This window comes from Mesoplodon mirus, assembly GCF_964341445.2.
Source record: "Mesoplodon mirus genome assembly, chromosome: 10".
Lineage (NCBI taxonomy): Eukaryota > Metazoa > Chordata > Mammalia > Artiodactyla > Ziphiidae > Mesoplodon > Mesoplodon mirus.
The window spans coordinates 15,497,503-15,524,146 of record NC_138986.1 but is presented as its reverse complement, the minus strand read 5'-3'; the positions used below and the strand labels follow the sequence as shown (position 1 = coordinate 15,524,146).

Sequence of the window (26,644 nt, the reverse complement as noted above, 5' to 3'; positions counted from 1 at the left end):
TTGAAAAATAAAAGGAAAATGGTGTTGGAATCCCCAGTTCTGTTTCTCCAGCTTTTTTTAAATAAAGAGGCCCACTTTGCTCTAAGAATGAAAAAGAGAGGGACATACAGGGGAATATGAGGAAGCGTCATCTACTCTAACTCCTAATCTCTGATTCAGTATTAGAATTAAGGATCCTTTGTCAAGTCATTATGCCCGCTGTTAGTCTTTTTAAAAATATAAACAGCCTGGCTTCCCTGGTGGCGCAGTGGTTGAGAGTCCACCTGCTGATGCAGGAGACACGGGTTCGTGTCCCGGTCCAGGAAGATCCCACATGCCGTGGAGCAGCTGGGCCTGTGAGCCGTGGCCGCTGAGCCTGTGCATCCGGAGCCTGTGCTCCGCAATGGGAGAGGCCACAACAGTGAGAGGCCCACATACCGCCAAAATATATATATATATATATATACATATATATATATTATATATATTTATGTATATTTATATATATGTTTATATATATATATATATATATATATATATATATATATATATAAACAGCAAATGACAAAATCTAAGCTATGGGTCATCAAAATCTGGTGTGCAGAGTCTGTGTTGTCTATCTGCTTTTGGTTTCCTTTCTAAAAAATTCACAACCAACTTACCATTCAATATAGCCCAGATTTGGGAAGCATGCAGTATCAGCCTAAAGTTTCTTAATAATATACAAAGAACTTTAATCAGTTCTACATACACACAGTTGGTGTGTGATCCTGCGGAACCCAAGAAATGATACAAACTGAAGACTGAACTTGTCATTTCGTCAGTCTTCTTTCTGTGCAGAATGCAGTGCCTGCCAAGTCATGCAAACCTGATGTATTACATCAGAATTGAGTGGGTAGAACCTTCACTTGCACAGTTTTTTTCTAATGTATCTATTAAAATGCCACAGAAAACAATTCAACTTATTAAGAATTGCTTTATGTATGTATTTTTCCCAAGAACACGCCCATTTTGTAATATGAGATACATTCCTCAGAGACCTTGCTTTACCCACTTTATAACCTCCATGCCTGGCATAGCGCCTGACACACATCAGGCATTTACTATATAATTTAATCAAATTGTGGGTAAAACGAGTACATTTACTGGTTAGGAAACCAATAACTATTAGTTATTGAAAGATGTGTACCTCTTCTCAATAGTCTCCACTTCCAAATTCTAGGGTTTGGGTTTTTTTTAAGTGGTTGAGACCCACTGGATCTCTTTAGATACATGCCAATTAGAGAGCTCAAACAAAGGCCAATTAGAGATATCAAATTAGAAATGGAAATTGAATTGAGTTTGCAAGGAAAGCTGTAAAGTGTCCGTCTTTGGAGGTCTCTGTGGGAATAGAAATGTATGTCTGTGCATAATAGATCCTAAATACTTGTTGAATGGAAAAATAAAAATTGAGTCTGAGGCATATAAATAATTGCCTGCTTGAATGAAAAATTTTTGTGATTGTTTAACACTCTTATTCTAAAATGTTTGATCATTTAAATTTTCCCCCTCCACTCCCACTTTGGTCAGCCAGTTTCTATTGTGAATTCTGTAGCTGATGGGGTTTTTTGCTTATGTCTGAACAATTATAAGTACATATGGCATCCCAGAATCAAAACTTGGTTCTCTGAAACGACTAATAAGCTTTTGACAAGAAAAATCTAAGAACCACAGTTCTTACTTTTGCAACTTTTCTGTATATTTCCAAATACATTTTTTTCAAGTTAATAGCCTTTCTAGAAAAAGCAGTACATATTTTTAAAAGATATATTCTCCAATAATAACAAAAATTAAGTTCCTAGAAACATATTTGATGAAAATCTTTATGTAGACACTGGAATAACTTTAACTTTATTGAAAAATACTTCTAAAAGATCTAAATAATTGGAGGGGCATAAGATATTCATAGATGATCTCATTATTATAAAGATGTCAGTTCTCCCAAATATAGATCCAGTACAATCCCAGTCAAAATTCAACATGTTTTTGCTGGAACTTAGGTTGATTCTCAAACTTATACAGAACAAAGATCCAGAAATAGCCAAAAGAATCCTTAAGAAGAAACAGGTAGAAGGATTTAGAGATATTTATATTGTTATAAAGCCAAAATGATTTAGACACTGTAATTTTGGCAATATGGATAAGTGATTAGACCAGTAAAACAGTATTTCTGAAACAGGCCCACATTTATATAGAAACCTGTTATGTGACACAGCTGAAATGCAAATCAGTGGAAAGAATAAATAAATGATACTGGGGTAATAGCTTATCCTTATGGAAAAAATGAAAATGGCACCTGCCTTGCAGCATACATAGTATTTAATTTCAAATGGATCAAGGACTTAAACACAAAATACACAATTATAAAACTTTTAAAAGAAACATAGAAGAATATCTTCATGTCCTTGGGGTAGGGAAAGAATTTATTAAACAAGACAGAAAAATCATTATACCATAAAGAGACATATATAACTGCATCATATTTAAGAACTTCTCTTTGTCAAGAGACTGAAGATAAACCATAACCCATAACAAACAGATGGATTTACATTTTGGGGAATATATAAATAACTCCAACAAATTCATAAGAAAAAAATAATTCAATAGAAAAATGGGCAAAGTGTATGAGCAAGTTTTTCACAGGGAAGGAAATGTGAATAGCCAACACACAAATGAAGTTATGTTCAACTTCATTAGTAATTAGGTAAATGCAAATTTAAACCACAGTAATACCATTTCTCACCCACCAGAATAGCTATAATGAAAAGTTTATGGTATTAGGTGTTGGCCATAATATGGAGTGAAAAGAACTCTCATATATAGGCATACATCAGAGGTATTGCAGGTTCAGTTTCAGACCATTGCAATAATGTTAGTGTCACAATAAATCGAGTCACACAAATTGTTTGGTTTCCCAGTGCATATAAAAGTTATGTTTATACTACATACTGTGGTCTATTGAGTGCTTAATAGCATTATGCCTAAAAAAACTATATACCTTAATTTAAAAATATTTTATTGCTAAAAAATGCTAACCATCATCTGACAACACAGGGTTACCACAAACTTTCAATTTCTAAAAATAAATAAATAAATAAAAATGCAGTATGTTCAAGGTGCAATAAAGTAAAGCACAATAAAATGAGGTATGTGTGTACTCTGGGTGGAGTGTAAATTGGTACAATTACTCTTGAAAAAAAATTGGCATTACCCAGTAAAGTTCAACATGTGTATGATGAACAACCCAGCAGTTCCAGTTTAAATAAATACAATGTAGAAGTGTGAATACAGGAGTCATGTACAACATTGCTTGTATAGGAAAGAAAAATGGAAACAATCTAAAGATCTAACAGTAGAGCGTATAAATATACCACGAAGTATCCAGTGAAATTCAAAGAAATACTCTCCATCTGCACAAATAATTACAGTGCAAAATGACATGGAGGAATCTCACTAACTTAATATTTATTTATTTATTTGGTTGCAACAGGTCTTAGTTGCAGCAGGCGGGCTCCTTAGTTGTGGCATGCAAACTCTTAGTTGCGGCATGCATGTGGGATCTAGTTCCCTGACCAGGGATGGAACCTGAGTGCCCTGCATTTGGAGTGCAGAGTCTTAACCACTGCATCACCAGGGAAGTCCCTCACCAACGTTATATTGAGTGGAAGAAAGTAAGTCACCTTGGAGCATGTATAGATCTGTTTTATAGTTCAAAAGCACACAGAATTGATCAGAATGAGATTCCTCCATGTAGGCTCATTTTCATGCCCCACATGTTTGCAGAATGGCTACAGCAACTCTGGCCTCTAAATCCTGTCTTGTTCGTGTCTCATAGAAGCAGGAAAAGTTCTGCTTCCTTAGTAATTTTAATAAAATACCCCATTTAGGTCTCATTGATCCTGATTGGTGTGGCTTGGGTCACGCACCTATCCATGCACCAATCACAGTAATCAGGGAGATGAAATATGATGAATTGTTTAGCCTAATTGATTTCATTCAGAGCACCTGGGCAGATAGTAGGACAAAGGAGAGGGAAACGCTGGTATGGTTGTCAGAAGGAGGGTAGATGGATGTTGGGCTTCCAAAATTATAGAGGATATTATTCTGCCCCCTTTCAGCAGCCAAATTAAGGTTTGTATTTCACTAGCTACTGTTGCTTGCTTATGGTCTATGAAGGAAATGAGGCAGCTCAAAGAAGGGCAAGTGGAAGAGAGAAAGTGGTCTTTACGTCAAAGTGGACCTAGAGTCCCGAGTTACCTGGCATTCTTAAATCAGAATGGATAGACGTGGAGTGGCCCCCCAGGATGGCAGGTGTGGGGCAGGCGCTGGACTCCGGTCTGAATACAGAGACTCCTTTTGGATTTACATGATCAAACTGTGTATCCCCTCAAAAATACTCGCTTTGTTTTTGTCTACTTGACCATCTGTGTTACTTATTTAAGGAACACTTTCTAGATACTTAGGGCATGAACATTGGGAAAGTTGCCCTTTTTTGGTCTTATTGCTATTGAGTACATTATAGTCTACGCTGGTCTAAAATTCTGTGATTTCTGGTAGCCCTTTTTGTGAGTTTTCACCTTCACTTGTTTCTTCTATGAAGTTTTATGTGTTTTACTCAAGAAATAAAGATAACAGATTTCATGCTTATGGGCAAGTCTTTGGGGCTCCTGTATTTCAAATAGTTGACATTTTTAGGGAAAGTGTCTATGCCTTGGGTATTTGCACAGTCATTATCATAAGTAGAAGTGTTTTTATCGAACATGACTTTAAATTGTTCCTTGTTTAAACCCTGCCAAACTCAGCCCATTAAACCTGTTTTTACCTAGTCACTCAGTATCATCATCCTCCAAAGCTAACAGGCCTTTAATTTTGTCCTGATATAAAGAGTAAATGTGAACCCTTTTGTGACATTGATCCCATAGTTATTGTCAGAAACACTTGGCTTTTAGTTTCTCTCCTCACTCTGTTGTCTAAAATGAGAGGTAAGCTTATTTTAGACACTGTAGCTAAAAAGACATGGTGACATATTGGACTTGTGTCTCCTTTTTATAAAACCAACCCTGACATTTTATTTATTTTTATTCTCAAACTCACATTAGTTGTGGTTTGCCTATAGAACTTATTTTAAACACCACCTTGCATGTACTCCTGACTATAAGTTTCACATTGTTCTTTGGCCAAAAGCAATAAAATGTGACCTGTTTTATCATGGTTCAGTGAAGTGTAATTAACATTTTCTTTCCAGAAATATAACATTGATGGCTATTTATAACATTTCCTCAACCTTCAGAAGTGTAGTGAAGTGTTTGGGGGTATTTTTATATCAAATTCTATTTGTATTTAATGCTGTGAGTATAATCTATCAGTACATTTTGCACTTAAGGCCGGATAATCAAATATTCTTAATGTGTTTTTTTCTAAAAATTCTATTGTGAATTTATAGAACAGCCTCTGAGATCCTCAAGTATTCACCTATAAATAAGCCTCTCTGATTATAAAAGCCTCTTACTGTTCTCATATTCCTATAATGGTACTTCACCTTCTACAGACCAAAAATATAAATTCATTAGTTTACCTCATATTGAGTTTCCTGGCTAGATGATGCTTTTTATTTTTCCATTTCTAAAAAAGTACATTTATACTTCTCAACATTTCTCATGAGGAAACCATTGTCCTAAAGATTTCCTTAAACATTTTCTATATAGGTTCTTTAAGCATAATTTTTCTGAATATGACCTGTTTTCAGACTGTCTTTTTTTTTCATTTGTTTGTGACTGGCCTTTGCTACCACTGGACAAAAAGCATTGCTTTTTACGTATTTCAAATCATCTGATACCACCCTTACTATTTCCAACAGGGTTATTTTTAGATATTTCTCTTGAGTTTTAGGTATTCAGCCTTGCACCTGCTGATGGTGGTATTTGGTCTGTTCATTTCCTTTCACTAATACTTTGTGAACATCTTTTTATTTTATTCCTGACTTTTTAGCAAAAATGTTGTCTGTTGGTTTTAGATCTTTTTAAAAATCATAGTAGGTGATCTTTCTATTTCTAGATTACTGAGAGGTTATCAGGTGTAAGTGCTGAGTTTATCACATGCTATTTTGTCATCTTTGGAAATATGAATACGTGTTGATCTGATCTATTGATACAGCGTAAGAGATTTATTTATATACTATTTATAGAATAAGCCCAGTTTATATTGTTGTGTCATTATTTTAATTTACTAGAAATCAAGAGTTCTGAGCACTTTATTTGATGTTCTTCCATCTTGTTTATCTAAGTCAAATAAGCCTCTTACTTTTTTCCTTCTCTGTGTCTTATCAGATTAGGTTATCTGATAAGCTTCACCAAACAAACTGAAGAGTCTCATTTGTTTTATATCCTGAAAGCTTTTTATACAGTTTGGGAGTTGTCTAATCCTTGAAGTGAACCATATTTCTTAGCCTTTCAGCTTTTATATTTCTGGTTCAGTTTTAATAATTAAATACCACCTTAGAAAACTGTTTCCATTGATGTTCAAATTTATTCCCAAGGATCTTTTTATATGGCATTCTCAAGTTTATCATCTCTTCCATATCTGTGATATGTTCTTCTAGTAATTCGAGTTTCGTGTTGGATTTTAAGATTAGATTTGCCTGAAATCTGTCTATGAGACATTTCATTCTATAATGAACCAGTGACTGTTTTTTAAATATCAAAATCAAAAATTCCTGCTTTTATTTTTTTCTGCCTTTCCTATATTACCTTTATTGCTGTTTTTGAACTTAAGTTTAAATATGCAGTTTATTGCTTTGTTCTCTCCAGTTTAAAAAAAAACAAAAACAGTTACTAGTGTCACAAGTAAAACTGCATTTCTTACTCCCCACCCCAAATGAAATTAACTTGCTTTTACCACCTATCCCCACTCATTTCCCCGTTTTTCATAACATGATCCAGGATTTCAGACTTAGATGAGCTTAACTATTATAGTAATGTTTTTATTAGACATTTTCCCCAAAAATTTGGAAGTTTGCACTCTATTTGGACTGGTTTTAGAATAATTAGCATACTTTATTCCCTATTTACTGCTTTTAACACTTAGCAGCCATGCTACTACGTGACTACTTTTTCACTCTTTTTATTTGGATTCATCCCTCAGTCAACTGGAAATATTTTCAAGTAACTTTTGTTCATGAAGATACCTATCTGATACATTTCTAGGCACATTTGTTTTTCCTATATAATGTCTGTGGTTCTTTCTTTTCAAAAATAGTGACCAGAAAAAAAGCAACCCCAGATTTCACCACATCTAAGCATCACTCCCATTAACTTCTACCTTCCCACCCCAAGTGCTTTGCAAAGAGGGAAACTGAGAGGAATTATTGGCTACAGCCATAGAGAGGAGCTCAGGGATAGAGTGACCATGGCCTTAGAAGGCGGTTCACATCCTGTGGAAGACTTGCGTTTCCGAGATAAGGATACGAGGGCTGAGACTGAGTGAAATCATCCATTCTCCTTCTGCTCCTTGGAGTTTCATCTCTCTTCCTGGTAGAGGAAATTCTTCTTGGCTCCTGGCAAGTCATTGAACTTAATTTTTAGCGCTATTGAAAGTTCAAGTCTTTTTTAGATTTTCTGAGTATTTCAAGGGAAAGGGAAAATCAAGATTGGACAGTAACTTTGTAACACCACACCCTGTAAGTTGTTTTTTAAATTAAATTGTTATGATTATTGCTATAGGTCCATTATAGACCAGTAGCATAGGTGACTTTTTCCTAGGAAAATTATGGTCTTTTTGCATCCAGTCTTCCTTTTGCCCCTTAAAATTGGCCCAGATTTCTCATCCATGTTCCACTGAAATCATTCTGGAAAAGTAAAAAGCAATTTATATTTTGTGTTTCTGCTACAGGTGGAGACGGATGTTAGCAGTTGGTGGGTGAAGACACTGGAAAGGCTTCAACCATAAAAGTGAGCTGTTTTCATTTTTTTACCACTTGAATATGAAACATGCTAAAAGATTAATAAATTCATAATTTAGGTTTGTTAGGTGTTTTTGTGTAAGTATCCTCTAAGAGCCAAATTTATATTGTTTTTTAACTACTTTGTAAGACAGAATAACAAATATTATAACCAGAGGGTGAAATACAAAAGAAAATTCATATTTCAAAGGAATACATGAGGAATAAAATGGAGTCAGGAAGAGTAGACCATAGTGTGACCCAAAATGGAATCATTTCTTCTTCCTGTTGGCCCTCTACTGTTAATGAGTCAGTCTCTTGGGTAATATTTTAAATGCTTTTCATTGGTGAGAAAAGTTCTTCCTGTTCTTTTCAAGTTCCTCTTTTTTCTTTAAGATTTAAAATCTCAATGCAATTTTGTGGTGGTAGTACTTGAAAAACCACAATGAACAATAAGAGGGAAAGGAAGGAGGGAGATATACCCCTTTTTTAAGGTCTAGGCAGTTATATTATTCTGTTTCTCCCTTCCTAAGTCCTTTAATTTATCATACTCTGACCACATCATAAGCTATTTGGCAAGACTTGAAATGTTAAACTGACATTATTACTCAATTCCATATCAAATGCTTACTAGAATGGAAGGAATATGTGAAGAAACTCAGTCCTGGTAAGCACAGCATTATCCTTTTACTCATTTATACTTTCAATTCTACACCAGGTCTTTTTTTTTTAACCAAACAGTAAAATAAAAATAACATTAAAGCATAAGTGCAACAAGGGGTTAGAGTCTGCCTTTAACTAGCAAAATAATCGTGCTTTATTGGAATTATGAATATTTGATACACTGCATTATTCTTGTTGAGGTACTCAAAGTTATTACAAAGACAAATGGTATTTTAATGGAGTAAAGATGTCTTTGCTTGTGTTGGAGTTCAGAGTTCATCGGTATTTTGTTAACTGGTAAAATAGTGGTTTTCTTACCGCAGATCTTCATTACTGACAAGAAAGTCCTAGAAGTTCGTTTGTCTAATGTATGACTAGAATGCTGAGTAGCTTAAAAATCACGAGTCTGAGGTCCAGAGCTGACTTACCCATTACACACAGTGCCTGGGGCCGTGATACTTTTAGTGGCCCATGAAAATGTTTTAATTTTAATTCTTTCCCCAAAAATAAATAGAAAAATAGTGAATATAAAATAATGAACCCAGCCTGGATTATATTTTTCTTTATACCAATGCAGTCATAAAATATAATTTTTAATATTCTTTTTTATGGAGGAAGGGACCAAAGTGCCTCAGAGCCCAAGAAAATCATCATGTGCCCCTACCTGGATCACAGTCAGGCACACTCTATATATGTGACAGATTCAGTCATTTGAACGCTTTTTTTTTCTTTTTTGAAGTGGAATAATCATTTCTTTTTCAGAAATGATTACCTTCTCTGGAAATGAGTTCATAGACTTGTCTGCTCACCAGAGAGATAAACGGTTCATCTCCAAAGAAAGAAATGACATCTTGTTAGGTTCGATAGCTGTGGTTATTCGTGATGTTTTCTTAGAATAAAATAAATATTTTCTCCCCTGAGAGACCCACTGATATTCTGTTTGCTTTGTAATATGATACGCAAAATAAGGGAAGGGGAAGCGGGACTAGCTCAGGGTTCTTTGGTCCCATTTTGGACAAGCATTTTTGCCTGAGAAGTGTGTGTTCCATGAGAACAGTGGTGACCCCTGCTCCTTGCTGCTGTGGGCATGTAGACTTTAGCTCTTAGATCTTCCGTGGTTGCTGATCTGTGTTACTGAGTACGTGACATTTTCATTTACCATGACTGATCCGGTTTTGTTTGTTTCTGAAGCCATGATCTAGTGTTGGAGAAAATAGCTTTGTCAGTCTTCAACTGCAGTGACCAGATAAGAATGTCTTTTAAAAGTCACTTGTTCATTTAAAGTAAGTGTGTTGAATGTCTGATGAACTTCTTTTTCAAAATTGGTACCCACTCAAACATAAACTCCCTCAGAGCCAGGTCTTTGCATGTTTTGCTTGTTGCTATATACCCTAGAAAAAGCCAGACATAAGGGAAGCTCAAATGTTTGCTGAAAGAATGAATGAGCTAATTTCCTTCTTTAGAAAAGTCATGTTTCCCCCTCCCAAGAACTAGGGCTCCAGGCCTCTGGTTTGAGGTAACAACGGTGGAGATCGGATACTGGAAGGGCCACATCTCCAGTGCCTGGAGGGGTGGGTCACCCTGCAGTGGTCAGCCTCCATCTCGAGACTCAGTTTACCCTTTCACAAAAATAGCTGGTTAGAAGGAGCTTTTTTACTTTTCTAGAACTTTTTTTTTTCTCTGTGCCGTGTGGCTTATTGGATCTTAGTGCCCCGACCAGGGATCAAACCCATGCCCCCTGCAGTGGAAGCTCGGAGTCCTAACCACTGGACTGCCAGGGAATTCCCTTCTAGAACTTCTTAAGACAACAACAGAAAAGGTATTCTGATGGCCTTCTCCACCTTGGTGCCCCACTAGACTCCCCTCACCCCATGCTGGTCTCAGGCTGGTCCAGGCCACCCCACGCTCCCTCTTCCTAGCCCTCCAAAAGGAAAAAGTACCCCTGTATTTCTAAAACAATTGTTTATTTTACATGTAAATACATATAATTAAATTGATAACCCCCCCCCAAAATCATGTTATACTTCTGAAGTGTTCTGAAATTGTTTGGGGTATATAAGTGAACTGCAAAACTTCTAGTTCTCAGACTAGCAAATATCTGGGCATGTACACAAAAATGTATATGGTACATCAGTATAAAATAATAATCTACCACTTTGTTACCCACAAACTATAGATAAGAACTGTTCTCTCCAGGGTAGCAGGCCAATAGATGCCATTGGGTACCAGTTGATCAAATTAAGCTAGGAAAACAAGAGAATTCTAGGGAGAAGCGCCGCTCTCTCCAGCTAATTTTTGAAAAATCAGAGGAGTATAGGCCTATTTTTCACAGTTTTTGACCCCAAAGGAATTAGAATGCATTATTTTCTCTTGGTATGATGTGTGTGTGTTTGTGTGTGTGTGTGTTTGTGGTATTCAGCTTCAAGACTACATCTTTTTTTAGAAGATGTTGGGGGTAGGAGTTTATTAATTAATTTATTTATTTTTGCTGTGTTGGGTCTTTGTTTCTGTGCGAGGGCTTTCTCTAGTTGTGGCAAGCGGGGGCCACTCTTCATCGTGGTGTGCGGGCCTCTCACTATCGCGGCCTTTCTTGTTGCGGAGCACAGGCTTCAGACGCGCAGGCTCAGTAGTTGTGGCTCATGGGCCCAGTTGCTCCACGGCATGTGGGATCCTCCCAGACCAGGGCTCGAACCCGTGTCCCCTGCATTAGCAGGCAGATTCTCAACCACTGCGCCAGCAGGGAAGCCCAAGACTACATCTTTGATGAAAACTCTTGCATATAGAATGGATAAACAACAAGGTCCCACTGTTGAGCACAGGGAACTATATTCAATATCCTGAGGTAAACCATGATGGAAAAGAATTTGAAAAAGCATGTTTATATATATGAATAACTGAATCACTTTGCTGTACAGCAGAAATTAACACAGCATTGTAAATCATCTTTACATTAATAAAATAATTTTTTTAAAAGACTACACCTGTGCTTCCCTGGTGGTGCAGTGGTTGAGAATCCGCCTGCCGATGCAGGGGACACGGGTTCGTGCCCTGGTCTGGGAAGATCCCACATGCCGTGGAGCAGCTGGGCCCGTGAGCCATGACTGCTGAGCCTGTGCAAAAGACTACATCTTTGAAATACCACCAAAAAGATACGTGTGTACGCATACTCATATAAACATATTTTTTTTCCTGAATAAGCTTTCCTATACATTTAATTCTTGGTGCCCTTTTGTCCAGGGTTTCACCTGCCCCGGTTCTTTGAGGAAAGTGGAGTTTAAGAGCACACAGCCTAGAGCTGCCTGAGTATCTGAGAGATGCCACTTAAATTTTCCAAGGTACACACCAGGCACTGGGGTGCTCGGGGCATCCTTTACAATTCTTGCTAGCATTTTCTGAACCCTACCATGTGGTCATGCTCTTCTCTGGAGGGAATAAACATCACTCTAGCATCTTCCATCCCTAGCTGAGGACTCTCACGGCCCTTTCATGAGCAATTGCAGGAGGCCCACATGCTCTGTGGTACCTCAAAAGTCTTGAAGCTGAAGGCTTTGTGGGGTTGCAATACTGTGGCTTATTACCCTTAAGACTTACAAACAATGCAGTGAAGGATGCTCAGTGAGGAATCAACACTGCACAGCCCTTTTCATATCCTGTAAGTGACCTTGCCACTGTGTTCCAGGAAGTGTTTTACTTAAGGCTGATAGATTTATTGGAAGGCAGCTAACAGAATTATCGGTGGCTACAGCATAAATGATTGACATTGTGAATAAATAACTAATTATATTGTGCTAGACGTTGCTAATAATATACCCATCTGGTGCAATTCTTGGCACTAAGCTAGAGGACAGGAACTTAATGCAGTGGGATCTTTAAAAAGTCATTGAGATGCTTTCCATCAGTTTTCTTCCATTGCAAAATCCCTTGATTATCTCTTAACATGTTGGTGGCATGAAAATAATTTTTAAAGGATAATTGAAAATTAAAAGTGTTATAATAACTAAATGTAGTGGTTACAAAAATATAGCACAAAATTACACGTTCAGAAAGACGTACAGATTTGGCTTTCTGAGTATGGGCACCTCTCCTCTATTAAAAAATATCTCCTTTTAAAGAGTTCTGGAGATGGGTTGCATAACAGTGTGAATGTACTTAACACTACGGAACTGTACGCTTAAAAATGGTTAAGATGATAAATTTTATATGTATTTTACCACAATTAAAATTTAAAAAAAATTTTTTAATATCTTCTGGAAGTTTGCATACCTTAAGCTGGTATAGAGACTAGACACTGTTTGGTGGGGAGGAGAGGTGAAGGAGGAGGACTTCTTCATTGTAGATCCTTCATTATATCTGGAAAGGTATGAGGGGAAGTACCCAACCATTTTTGAGAGAAAAAGGACATAAGTTTAAAAAAAAAAAAAAAAAAGGTACTTGTTTTCTCGTGAAGGGAAGACCTTTGGAATAAGGAACTAGTTCCTGTTCCTGCACTGAGCATAAGAGGATTCTCAGGACAGTATGTTCTCAGTTTTGTGGAATTATGGTAATAGGTTTCTGTCAAAAACAAGGACAGGGAGGGGGGCTTCATGGTCAAATAAGTTTGGGATTTAAGCAAGGTTAATGATTACTTTTTCTGCAGAGCCTTTACTATGCTGCCCTGAACTGTACGTCTTCAACAAGGAAGTGTTACAGGCAAGGTTCTCAGACTTATTGAAATGGAATTCCTCCTCCCTCCCCAAAGCCCCCTTCCCCACCTGCTAGTTTTTTGACCTATTACTGTGTTGTTCTGTGGAAGATGGCTTGGTAAATGCCAATGTAGTATGGAAAGAGGAAGTGACCAGCACAAACACAGAAATGGGTTATGGGAAGAAATATAGACGAATTGAAGCCATAATTGTGACGTGTCTCGGTCGGAGGAGCCAGAGAGGACATTTGGAGGATAAAACTCTATACAGTGACTCCAAGAGCTCCATCTGGATAACCAGTAATGGAACCAGCCCTGAGTTTGATGGTGAGGGATTCCCTCCCGTTTTGCTCTCCCCTCAGACTGACCTGTATGTTCCATGCATACAGCTTGTGAAGCATCTTGAAGCATTCAGCTAAGCCGCTGGCAAAGGGATCAGGGATCAGCAAAGGGTGACATTCAGTGTTCTGAAATTCTACTGTGGAAGAAAGTTTCCTTAGACCTTTTGCTATTAAACTGCCTCCAACTTAATAACATTTGACAGATTCTGAGGGACTCCTTATTGGAAGAGATAGCATAAAATTATTTAGCATAGGTTGTTACTGATACATCATGAAAAGTGATCTGTTTCAGGATGATCATTTTATAAATGAATGTTTACTTTGTGTAAAGCACTAAGTATTGTGATGGATGCAAAGGCAAGAAGACAAGGCTTCTGTCCTTGGAAAGGTTGTAACGTACATCAGAGAAGGTAAAACACATCTAACAAGTAACCTTTCTGTGAAGCAGTATGTGATAAAAAAAAAAAAAAGTGGTAACAGAAATTTAGAGTACCAAAGGACCTAGAAATATGATCCAAAGAGATGTACTTCCCATATAAATTATTCAGTTGTGAATGTCCCATGTCTTGAAAATAATGCTTATTTTTTTGTTGGGTACAAAGTTATCAATTAAATAAAAATCATTTAACTGTTATTCAAATCATCAGTATCCTTACTTAACTTTTGCTCTATTTGACCTGTCATTTTCTGAGGGAGCTGTTTTGGAACTTAATTGTGTTGAGTGGATTGTTAATTTTTTCTTTTAGTTCTATCAGTTTTTCCTTTGTGTATTTCAAAGCTGTACTTTAGATACACAGAGGTTAATAAATTATTCACTTGTTATGTAGCTAGGTGCAAGATAATGGTTGTGTTTTGGAAATCAGATAGAATATCCAATCCCCATGAAGTATGGGCTTGCAGAGGATTCTTGAAGGTCTCATGTTTTTAACATCTGCCGCTGATGATGAACCTTGGATAGACCTGCCCAGGGCTTGCAAAGGGGCCATCTAATAGGCACGGAAAGGCCGTCACTTAGAATGTCAGAAGAACCAGATGAGTCCAGTGGTGCCAGATCTGCTTTTGGCAGCTGTAGATAATGAATCTAGTGTCTGGAACAGACAGTTAGTTGTAATATTTGAGAAACTTGTAGAAGCACTGGACCAGATTCATCAAGCTTAGGAAGTCCGTACAACAGAATTATCCACCATAGCTTTGGGTAAGCAAGGCCTGTATTCATGTTGACTAATAAAGCTGACATCCCCTCCGCCCCTGTCTTGGCCCCTTGCTTCCTGTCTCATTTCAGATCCCAGCTATTGCTGTTTCAGCTGCATTTTCCAAGGTATGCATAATTTTAAAATCTGTGCTCTATTGCCTTACACCATCATGACTTTTCTATGCCATAAGGAAAGCCTGTTCTGGAGGCAGATTACATTTGTGATAAAGGCTTTCTAGAGTTAAGTCAGGTATTAAAGCAATCATTGTGTTTTAAATTGAAAGACGGGAGTTGCAATTGATCTTAAGTCCTGTATTAAGTAGAGTATTTTCTTTTAATATTCTTTGTCTTAAAAAATGTGGGATTGGATTTCTTAAAATGTTGTAACTTCATATATATTCCTTTGATTTCTAAAGCATAGTCATTCAAAGAAAAACAGAGTTTAGCAATGTCACAAGTCCTCATAAATGGAATATTATAGCAAACAGGCTCTTAGGCAAATGATCACCAAATCCTTTTTTTTCTGGTCTCCCTTTTGTTTCTAAGCTCTCCGTCTCATTTCTAACTCTTTCCTGAGTGTTTTCAATTGGGGATCTCCCAGTCACCTCTAAGGCCACTTATTCCTAAAACTACATTTTAACTCCTATTTGAGGAAAATGAAGATATTTTTGTGCAGGCTTATCATTTCAAGTGCACATCTGACATCTCTCTCCCTTCCTCCCCCACCTCCCGCCTCCACCCCTGATACCTAATTTGTCACTAGATCTCCCTAAATTTACTTCCCTATCTGTCTCAGCCCTTCTTTTCCATTTCCACAGACTTCAGAAAAGGGAAAAGTGAATATCTGAATGTTTGCCACACACTACACATTATATGCTTTTTCTCATTTCATCCTTTTAGCTTCGTGCAGTTATCATCATGAATTGGGCTTCAAGGTTAGGAGACTGAAATTCTCAGAAATTTAAGTCATTGCCCGAAGTCTCACAACCAGTAGTTTTAAGAAACAGGACGAGTTATAAATACCCAAGTACAACTCCAAGTCCAAGTCCACCATCTTCTTTGCTGCCCTGGAATGTGGGATACCCCTGCAGCTCAGCCATGCCACGTACCTCTGTGGTACCACATTGGAGAAGAAGAACCAGATTCTCTTTCTCTCTGGTTTTTCCAAATTCATGAACCTGCAGTTCATGCTGTCCACCAGCCTGGTCCACCCACAGGGCTGGGTTAATTATGCCAGGTGTCTAGTCTAAAACTCACAGGGATACATTGTTGCTTGCTCCATAAGCTCTGACCTATTTTTGCTTTTCATCTTGAAGTCAGCTGTTCTAGAAAAGTCTATATTTTGCCACCCAGAACTGTCTCCACTCCTTGGAGTTGTCATGAGGGAAACACCGTGGGTTCTGGGGTCAGTTGGACCTGGGCTGCTCATCTCCTTCCTGGGAGGCCTCAGGCATGTTTTTTGCTATCCTCAGCTATAAAATCATGACGATAAACTCACTACAGTCTAGCTGTGGGTCCAGAGAGTGCATGTACAATGCCAGCTGTGGTGAGAGGCTGGCAGGCTCTCAAATGGAGCTGGAGGGTAATCGCAGTAACACTTTTATTGAGACCTTATCTATCCTCTTAAACTCAGTTCAGATTCCTCCTCCTTCATAAATGACTCCAGCCTGATTCTATCTGCTTCCTCGTATGTAAGTTAGCTTCAGAACCATTCATTTAGCAATTTTAATTATGTAGTGCCTCTTGACGCTGCTTTGTGGTCTTAAAAATCCTTCTTGAGTGTTGTTAATTCCTGCTCTAATGGACTAAAACACTTCAAAGGCAGGACTAGGTCTTAGGCATATGATCTATAGCCTGGTGCCTGATATGTAACTAACTATTCACAAACTCTTTGGATTCAAAATTAAGAAGGTTCACATATATTCAGATGAAATCAATAGCCTGCGTATTGGTTTTAAGTACAGAGGGTTCCCGGGTAAATGTCTTCATGTAGCATGATTAGCCCAAATTTCTTTGTTCATAGTTCTGAATGTGAAGAATATGGCAGAGTAAACTTTGAAACTCCAAGAAATCTTACTATCCAGTATTTCTCACAAAACTGCCTTTTAAACCCTGGGCAATCTTAAAACATGGCTGTATATACACTCATGTTTTATTTTCTTGGAGTACCTCCAAGATAGGAAATACTCTAATTGTCTTCATAACTATTATTTTCTAGGCCTAAATTTTTTTCTTGGGCAGACTTTCATTTTTCTTCTTTGCCTCTTCAGTCCAGGTAACTTTTTCTCCCCTCCCCTCCTGGCCAGGTTTTCCGCTGGGACAGTCTGGTGGGGAGGATGTTGCTATAAAAAATAAGCCTGAGGAAGAGTCAGAGAAGAGATCGTTTAGAGATAAAAATGTGGTGGCACTTTTAAACTGAAGGGACCATTTTGTTCATGATGGGTCTTCTATTTTTATTTTATTATTATTTTTTTTAATTAAAAAAATCTCTTTATTTGAAAGACACAGAAGAAAATAAACAAGATAATTCACAGGCTGGGAGAAAATATAATATACATATAGGATAAAAATATATAAAGAACTCTAAAAATGCAATAATAACAAAACATCATTAAAAATTAATAAAAGATTTGAACAGATACTTCACTAAAAATGAGATACAGTTGGCAAATAAGCAAATGAAAGATGATCAACATCATCATTTATTAGGGAAATTCTTATTAAAGTCACAATTAGATCCCAGTTATTTGAATGCTGATGTGGATACAGGGCATTGTACACTGCTGGTGAAAATGCACAATGGTTCAGCCATTTTGGAAAACACTTTAGTAGTTTCTTATTAAGTTTAATATAAACTACCATACAACTCATCAATCTCTCAGATATTTACTCAAGTGAAATGAAGATATAATCCATACAAAAACCTGTATGTGGATGTTTAGAGTAGATATACTTATTAACAATTACCAAAAAAGTGGAAAAAACAAAAGAAAACAAATATTCATCAGCTGGTGAATGGATAAACAAACTATGCTACATTTACTCAATGGAACACCGCTCAGCAATAGAAAGCAACAAAACACAGGTATTTTTGGCAACATACGTGAATCTCAAAGGCCCTAGACTAAGTAAAAGAAGCCAGATTCATATACAGACTACATATTGTATGATTATATTTATATTACGTTCTCACAAAGGCAAAACTACAGGGATAGAGAACAGCATTACCAGGGGATGGGGCTAAGGAAAGGGAATTGACTATGAAAGGGAACATGGGAACTCTTTGGTGTGATGGGAAAATTCTGTATCTTGATAACTTGACAGTAAAGGAGGTTACAAAATTGTATTCTTTGTCAAAATTCACAGAAATGCACAGCTAAAATGGTGGATTTTATTGTATACAAATTGTACTTAAATGAAATTGGCTAAAAAGTAATCTGCGGGGCTTCCCTGGTGGCGCAGTGGTTGAGAGTCCGCCTGATGATGCAGGGGACGCGGGTTCGTGCCCCAGTCTGGGAAGATCCCACATGCCGCGGAGCGGCTGGGCCCGTGAGCCATGGCCGCTGAACCTGTGCGTCCGGAGCCTGTGCTCCGCAACGGGAGAGGCCACAACAGTGAGAGGCCCGCGCACCGCAAAAAAAAAAAAAAGTAATCTGTGAGTGGAATGAGATTGAGTGGGGAAAGTTATGAAACAAGATTGGCCATCAGTTGATCATTGTGGAAGGTAGATGAAAGGATGCATCATTATTCTGCTCTGTCTACATTTATATGTTTATATATATAGTTTTTTTTATAAAATCTGCAAATACAGTTTAGTCTTAAGGAACTGTTTTTTAAATTAATGATAAAAATAACAGGGAAGTACAGTACAAGTCAATTTACTGAAAATAGTTAATGACAAATAAAGAATTACCATTAAGAATTATAGGTAGATATAAGTTGTAATGATGGGTCTTTTAGCTTTATTTAATCACCCCATATTCAGAGCCAGCTTTTAAAACTCCATACTTTATCATTTTAACTGGAGGTTTGGGGACCCTCTCTTTCAGCAATATAAGTATTGGCAAAATAATCATTTGAAACACGGTGTAGCCAAGTTTCACCTGCCAAGGTGTGTGTTCCATCTTAATTCACATTTAAATGCATTTGCAAAGTCTATTTCTAAACAAAATGCAGATTACTAATTTTGGCAATATTTTGCCTATATGGAGAAGTTATTTGTTAAAATATTTACTTAAGAAAAAAAAGTCTCCTTTGTCTGCAGGCTTAAAGTTGTGAAATTGAACTGCGTGAGCGCCTTTGGAAGAACCCTTCCCAGGGGAATGGCCTTCTTCCTTCTTGGGGTCAAGGTGATGGGGTGAAGAGTTGGGAACCACATCCCCCAGCTGTGGAACACCCGGCTCGGTGCATTAGTTCTCTGCTCTGTGCCCTCCTCTCCCTTGTCCATCCGGGAGGCAAAGCTAGATAAAACCCCAGAAGGTGTGGAGGTGCTGGCTGACTCAGCACACACCACCACTGGGATCTGGGAAGACCTCTCTCTTAGCAAAAGGAACTTTCCAAAGAAAAATTTCAAAACTTCAAAAATTTTCAAGAATATTTGAACATTCAAGACTAGGATTCTGTAGGGAAAGACTGGGACCTAATAAGGGTTCCGTCAGTAAAACCATGTGTACACACAGCCTATGTTACACGCAGGCAATCTTCAATTTAAGCCAGGGTTGTTTTCCAAAAGTTCATTTGAAAAATATTTTGGAGTGTATTTTTTCCTCATTAGATATAAAGCTATGTGTGGGAAGTCCTCTGGCAAACAGAGCCTGTTTAACCCATACTGTACCTGGAAAGCAGTTCAGGCCATTTGGGTGGCCGGTTGCCAATACTAATATTCTTCCCCACTGTTCATATAAACAATTGCGATTCCAATATTTGTAGAACTTCTCACAGCTAGAAAATGTGGCATAAACATTTTTATGAGGCCATGTATCTTGATATCAGAGTTTAGAGAGACACATATTAGCTACAAAACTATAAGTCATACAGACGTGAGTACTCGTGTATAAGAATGATTCAGGAGAGCTTCATCAACATATCAAAGCAGTAATAGAAGCACATTACAATTATATAGCACTTTCAAGTTTGATATATTTATAATTTATGCCAGTTTGAATTTTGAAACTCGAATACCCAGGCATTCTTATTTACTTTGTGCAAGAGTTTAGGGGGAATGCTTTGAAATGAATAGTAAGATGGGGCCTGGTATCCTGAGCGGAGAATGAGAATGTAAGAATGATGCCCTGTGTGGACCTCTTAGGGAGAGTGGGGAGGAATAAGTAATTCAGAAGAGTGAGCCAGGGACTTCCCTGGCGGTCCAGTGGTTAAGGCTCCACGCTTCCACTGCAGGGGGCGCAGGTTCAATCCCTGGTCATGGAACTAAGGTCTTGCGTGCCGCAGGGTGCGGCCAAAAAAAAAAAAAAAAAGAAGAAGAAGAAGAAGAGTGGGCTGTAGAAAGGAAGAACATGCAGATCATGATAGCCCTCCTCCCTCATAAATCCCAGAGTGAGAATTGGCTGGTTATGGTAATAGTAGGTTGATGGAGAGAAGAAGGGGGAGGGTAAGGAAATCTTTGCCTTTCAAGTCGCCGTCTTCCCAATCAGGGTTACCCCCTGGTCTCTGAGACATATTCTTCCATAAAAACACTGATAACCTATGGTTAGATCCCACATTTGAGAAGCATTATGGGTTAAAAAGCTTTTACAGGCAAAGCAGCTGGGAACCCTCTATACCAATAGAACCTGGAACACATTTTCCTGTAGAAATAAACAACCATTTACCAGGAGTCTTTTGGAATGTGTTCCATTTTTAAATTGGTTCTGCCTCTATGTGTAGAGTTGAGTGAGCCTGAGAAGCAAATAGTAAAACGCTGGATTCTCATGGGGGATGTAGAGTTTTTTGCCTTTGGAACTCAATGAACTGTTGTACCTCTTTGTACATCTAGAGACCAGCCTCAACTGTGTGTTTCTTAGACACAAAATAAAATTTCTACGTTTTCCACATTTATGATTTTTATGAACATGAGCTTTCCTATCTGAGAAACTTTAAACACTTATGAAAATAAGTATAATGCTCATGGGGTCACTTTAGAATACAAAGACCAGATGGTAAGAGGTTCGTTGACATGACCAGCTGACCTGCTGTGAGATATTGAACACTTAAATTTATTTTTCTTCCTCCATGATCGTTCTTCTGAATATCTTGAAAGACATCCAAGAAAACTTTTTCTTCTAATTATTTCCAACTACTTCTTGGAAGTTCATTCGGACTTACAATTAAACAAATCATCTATGCTTTGGGAGCACCAATTTAAACATCAAATGTTTGTATTTATATATAGAAAGAAGGTTAATTATCTCTCCCCACCACCAGGTTTTAGCCTAAAAGGCAAATTATTTAGTTTTGCTCCCTCTTGTATACTGAGCAGTTGCTCAGTAAATGGGTTAAATCATATGGTATCTTGATTCAGGAGAATGTGGTTCCCAAATGAACCATTTAGAGAAAATAGGATGTGACCGTGAGTAGGAGGGACAAGGGGGTGGATGCCTCAGCAAAACAAGCTGTTGTGAAGGGAGAAGTGGAAAGTAGATGCTGGGTAAGCAACCGAAAATGCCCATGAAATTGGGGCAATTATACTTAATTGTTGCAGTTTTATTTCTAAATAAAACATAGTTCTGAGTATAATCTTTCCATCCCTGGCTCTTATCCCTACATATTATTGCAGACCGCACTTCTACAAAGTTCCTCAAGTTATGTCTTGGCACCTTGGAGGGAGGGGGGGCACATCTCATATTATGAACAGCTGTGGTCTTGTCTTCATCTTCTGATCTAAGTCGCTGAGCTCTCCATGACTGGAAGTGCCTGAAATCCAGCCAACACTGCCATCCAGAATCACTCACGCACAGAGCCCACCCGAGGCCAAGTGGTGCTTTGCTCTTTGGAGCATGTGCCAGAGTCAAAGTATATTCTGTGCAGAATTGGGGCAGATGCTTCTAAATAGCTGATGGAGTTTTAAGTGAGAATTACTCTGTTAAAAAATACTTTCTGCTCTCTATTCCTCTATCTTTAGAACTCAGACATAAACTATAGATACAGGGCCTGAGGAAAGTAGTCCAATAATTGAAGGATGGCTTCCAGGCTTCTGCCTTGGACAGCTGGGTGGGACTACGCTATAACCAGGAGGACAGGCTTCTTGGGGTATTTAGCATCCAAGTTACGTAGATCAATGTAGGCAATTTTGTTACCTATTTATCCTTTATAATGCTGTATCTACAGGAAAATGAGTCCTCCTTCCACCCTGGCAGCACTCTGGATAAAAGAGGCAAGTTATATAAATATAATGCAGACATATAATGTGGACAATGTATTAAGAGGGCCAGATGTTCCACTGTCTGCAGTCTGATAGAGTGGTAGTTGTCTAAAGTAAGGCCATATATTCAGATTGGAATATTGCCAAGAGTAAAACATTGAAGAACGAGGGTAAACTTGACCTTCCTCTCAACAAGCTGAGGCCACCACGGGATAACACTGGCTTTCCCCTTCAAGGGCTTCTTTTGTCTGGCTCTGTCCAGCAGAATCTCGTGTTAGTTCTCCATCCCATACCCCCTCTGCTCTGTTGGTCCATTTGCTGCTGACCTAACATCTGTTTGTCATCTTGCCTATTCATGAAATGCCCTTCTTCTCTGCTTGGGGTAGAAATCTACCCTCCAGATAACCAGTAAGCCTAGTGTCTCCACCCCTCTCTGTGCTCACCTCAGCCATACCTAGGTGTTCATTTTAGACACCCAAAAGATCTAGTCCTATAAAGAAGATGTGGCACATATATACAATGGAATATTACTCAGCCATTAAAAGAAACGAAATTGAGCTATTTGTAATGAGGTGGATGGACCTAGAGTCTGTCATACAGAGTGAAGTAAGTCAGAAAGAGAAAGACAAATACTGTATGCTGACACATATATATGGAATTTAAGACCAAAAAATGTCATGAAGAACATAGGGGTAAGACAGGAATAAAGACACAGACCTACTAGAGAATGGACTTGAGGATATGGGGAGGGGAAGGGTAAAAAAAAAAAAAGAAAAAAAACCAAAGATCTAGTCCTAAATACCTCATGTTGCTTATGAGGAAACTGAGGCACAGAGAAAGTTGGTGTCACCTCCAAATTTGCACGGCAAGTTTGTGCCAGAGACTGAACTAGAATCAAGGTGTCTTGTCTTCTAGTCCAGTATACCAACTGCATTTATAAAATTCTTTAGTTTTTCCACAAAGGGGGTAGGTATATAGATACACACACACACATATTGTTTTAAACTGATGAGCAATAAGAAAGATGAACTTTTAAAAATTTATTTGCTATATTAGTCTGTTTAGAGCTGGGAAGGCCAACCATTCAAATCTTACAACATGAAAATTGGGCCTGTTTAAACATATATTAGGGCTGGGTTTGTATCACCTTTGGTCACGTAACTACTAAGATTTCAAGTTTCTAACATCCCAACATCAGACTTTCAAAATCTTGAATGGCTGTAGACATGACTTTTAAAAAGGATTTCCGCACATTGATTTTATGGATACCTAGTCTTTGAAGCCTAAGAAGGCTACTTGTTTCTATTATCTGTTCAATCAAGTCTTTGTGTTTTCAGCAAACAAGAGACAGCAATATGTTGTCTTATTGCGGCACTAAAATGGGGTTTGGGCAGGGCAGACTTCTTGTAACACACAATCTAACATTATAAAGTATCTTGGGAAAGAGTAGTTTGAAGCACAGTTTCCAGTGACAACCTCCCAGAGTATCATTAATTTTCCTTATTCATAGCAGTCTAGTTTTTCCTGTTTGCAACAGATGTGTCTAAACAATATGTTTTATTAACTCAAACAGAAACATTTTCCTGCATTAAAATGACCCTAATATCACATTGTTTTCTTTTGTGTAAGGAGCGTATGCTGCTTGGGAACGTTTAGAGAAACCGAATTCAGATGTATGGAAAGATAGGATTCACATGTATGGAAAGATAGGAAGTGGCGAGAAGCAGAATTGACCCTCCTTTAGAGCTCAAGGTGATATTAAATCCACCAACAATAACAAGTAAAAATACTATGTATTGTTGTCGAGTGCTACCTGTCCCTTGAAAAGATTTCTCAATCAGCAGATATTAAAAGGTTTCAAGACCTCTTGTCTCTTTTTGAGATGTGTGTCTAAAGAGACATAAAGAGCAGAAGTATTTGAAGATTGACTTGTATACAAGAGTGGCTAAAATACTTGTATACACATAGGTCCTTCCAGGAATATGAAAGGGAAGATGGATTCTAAAAGCGTACTTGCTGTTTTTTTCAGCTGGCTGTTGTCAGGTGTGAGAGTTTTTCTATGCATCGGGGAAGGCGCCCTGTGCCCATGTACTGCTGTGTCCTGGTGCTTCTGCAAGGAGTGAATGTGCACCTCACTGCTATCTGTACCTGCCAGGAAAGGATGTAAAGCATTGGCCGCCCTTCCTGTAACTTTTCTGAGAACAAAATAAAAAGTTATCATGGGAGAGTTAAACACCAGAACACCTTCTAGACAAAGTGCAAAATGATTTGGTTCTTTACGGCTCCCTCAAATATTTTTCAACTCCCAGTAGTCTAGTTCCAAAGAAGAAATTATGGTTTTCTCTAAGAGCCAAAAGTTCCCTTTGTAAATTTCTGGGTTTTGGGGGGGTGATATTTTGAGGTCTTCTGCAATAAAAGTTAGTGGTCCATTTGAGCAATTGTACCTGTATTGAGCATAGTTTCTATTTTGGGATTGTTGGAGGCAGTTGTTGAGTGCTGACCTCTTCTTTGATCTGCTGGGACTCACTGGTTTCCATGGAGTCTTGCTGGCTCTCATGACCAAGTGAGACCTCGGCATTCTTGTCAGCTGGGATGCAGTGTTCCCGATCAGGTCTGACCTGAAACACTTGGACAAAGGACTTTAAAATCAGAATGCTTTATATGTCATCCTGAAAATATGTTGATTATTTTGGGAGAAGAGTGCAGTAGAGGTTTAAAACCTTGTGTTTCTTTCATTTACTTAAATGTTGATTCATTTCTGGAAAACTTTTAGTCTTCTGATGCTACAAAATCCATAGTTTCTCCAGTCCTCCTATTCTGTACAAAGTAACACAAAGCATAATGTCTTATTTGACCTTAAATGTAAGTAAAATGAGAGCCAAGTTATTGTGACCAATATATTTTATGCATCTGGCAGTAATCTTTTTATTTTATGGCAGTGATGACTCAAAGCAATTGTTGATCCTAATTTATTTTTAAACATTTTAACTTAAGCCTTCTTCTCAGGGCTTCTCTGTTCCTCCCCCACCTAGCATTGTCGGATGACTAAAATAAGATCACTGCAAGTACCGAGGTTCTTTTTTCTAAGTCAAACATTTGCACGGCTACACTGTGGATGCAGGAGAGACAAAGGGAGGTCTCTGACTTAGAACTAGCCCTCAAGTAGAGGCGGACGGGCATCTGCAAGGCTCATAATTGTAGAGACCTGGGATGTGTCTGTATTGTACAAAATGAGTAGGAGCGAAGAGGAAGAAAATATGACTTTGGCCAGGGCAGGTGAGGGCTGAAGAGGCATCTGAGATGGTATTTGTGTTCCTACAGAGGGCATTCTCTGACCTACTTGGATGCCTGACTCGCTTGTAATTACTTCTGCTCGAATCCACAAGGCTTCACTCTAAGGGGAGAATTAACTCTTTAGCTAACATGGAAAATCATGAGATGTTCTTTGGGGGAAATTTTTACCTCAATTACTTTCAATACTTGACTTGATGTCAGAGTTACTTGAACTATTCATTTAGATCCTTTGGCAGCAGCAATTGTAAAGAATGATTCTTACACTCAGGTTCTTACCAAAGGTGTTCTCCATGTTGACATCGCGCTAACTCAGATTTTGACCTTGAAATGTATTTCTAATTTCCTTTTGAAGCCATTCCTGAGATTACTAAGGGATTTTTGTATTGAAGGAAAGACGTGGCTTTATTAATTTTTATCCCTGCTCCTTCAATGAAGAAGATGTTTATATAAACCCCATGGATTTTAATAGGAATATCAAGAAAAACCATCAAGAAAAAATTTATACAATATTTTCACATGTGCTTATGTTTTCAAAGTAAATAAGCAATGAGGAATCATTTTTCAAAAATCAGTAATGTTGGTGGTGTTCTACTAAAAAAATTGACTTAAGTAGCTTCACTTTTCATAGCCTCTCACTGACTTTTATTTCTTTAACTTTATAAGGAATATGATCCATTTAATCATATTTTTAAAGACTTGCATAAGATAAATATTGGGTTTTTAACAAAGAATAAACCCAGGAGCAAAGCATAAAGCTGGAAGAATAGGGCTTCCCTGGTGGCGCAGTGGTTGAGAGTCCGCCTGCCGATGCAGGGGACACGGGTTCGTGCCCTGGTCCGGGAAGATCCCACATGCCGTGGAGCGGCTGGGCCCGTGAGCCATGGCCTCTGAGCCTGCACGTCTGGAACCTGTGCTCCACAACGGGAGAGGCCACAACAGTGAGAGGCCCACGTACCGCAAAAAAAAAAAAAAAAAAAAATTAAAGCTGGAAGAATAGTCCAGAGAGGCAACATTAAGGAACTGAGCAGGGCCACCACCTGCAGCTACACAGACCAGCTCCACACACTCCACCGGGAATGGGGCCCCCTGGAGTTGCACAACCTGTCACCCCTAGACCTAAGGGTTATAAAAAATGTTTTCACATTTTGGGGTTCATTCAGCA

At 38.2% G+C, this 26,644-nt stretch overlaps 1 protein-coding gene across 2 annotated transcripts in view; it reads left to right on the top strand.

Moving 5' to 3' along the window:
* Nucleotides 1-26,644, top strand: part of PLEKHG1 (pleckstrin homology and RhoGEF domain containing G1) — a 229,563-nt gene that overhangs the window by 49,497 nt on the left and 153,422 nt on the right. For both annotated transcript variants that reach the window (XM_082633368.1, XM_082633367.1), the window contains one exon: nt 7,906-7,964. The gene's annotated coding sequence lies outside the window, so the exon portion shown is untranslated. The remainder of the gene's footprint in view (nt 1-7,905; nt 7,965-26,644) is intronic.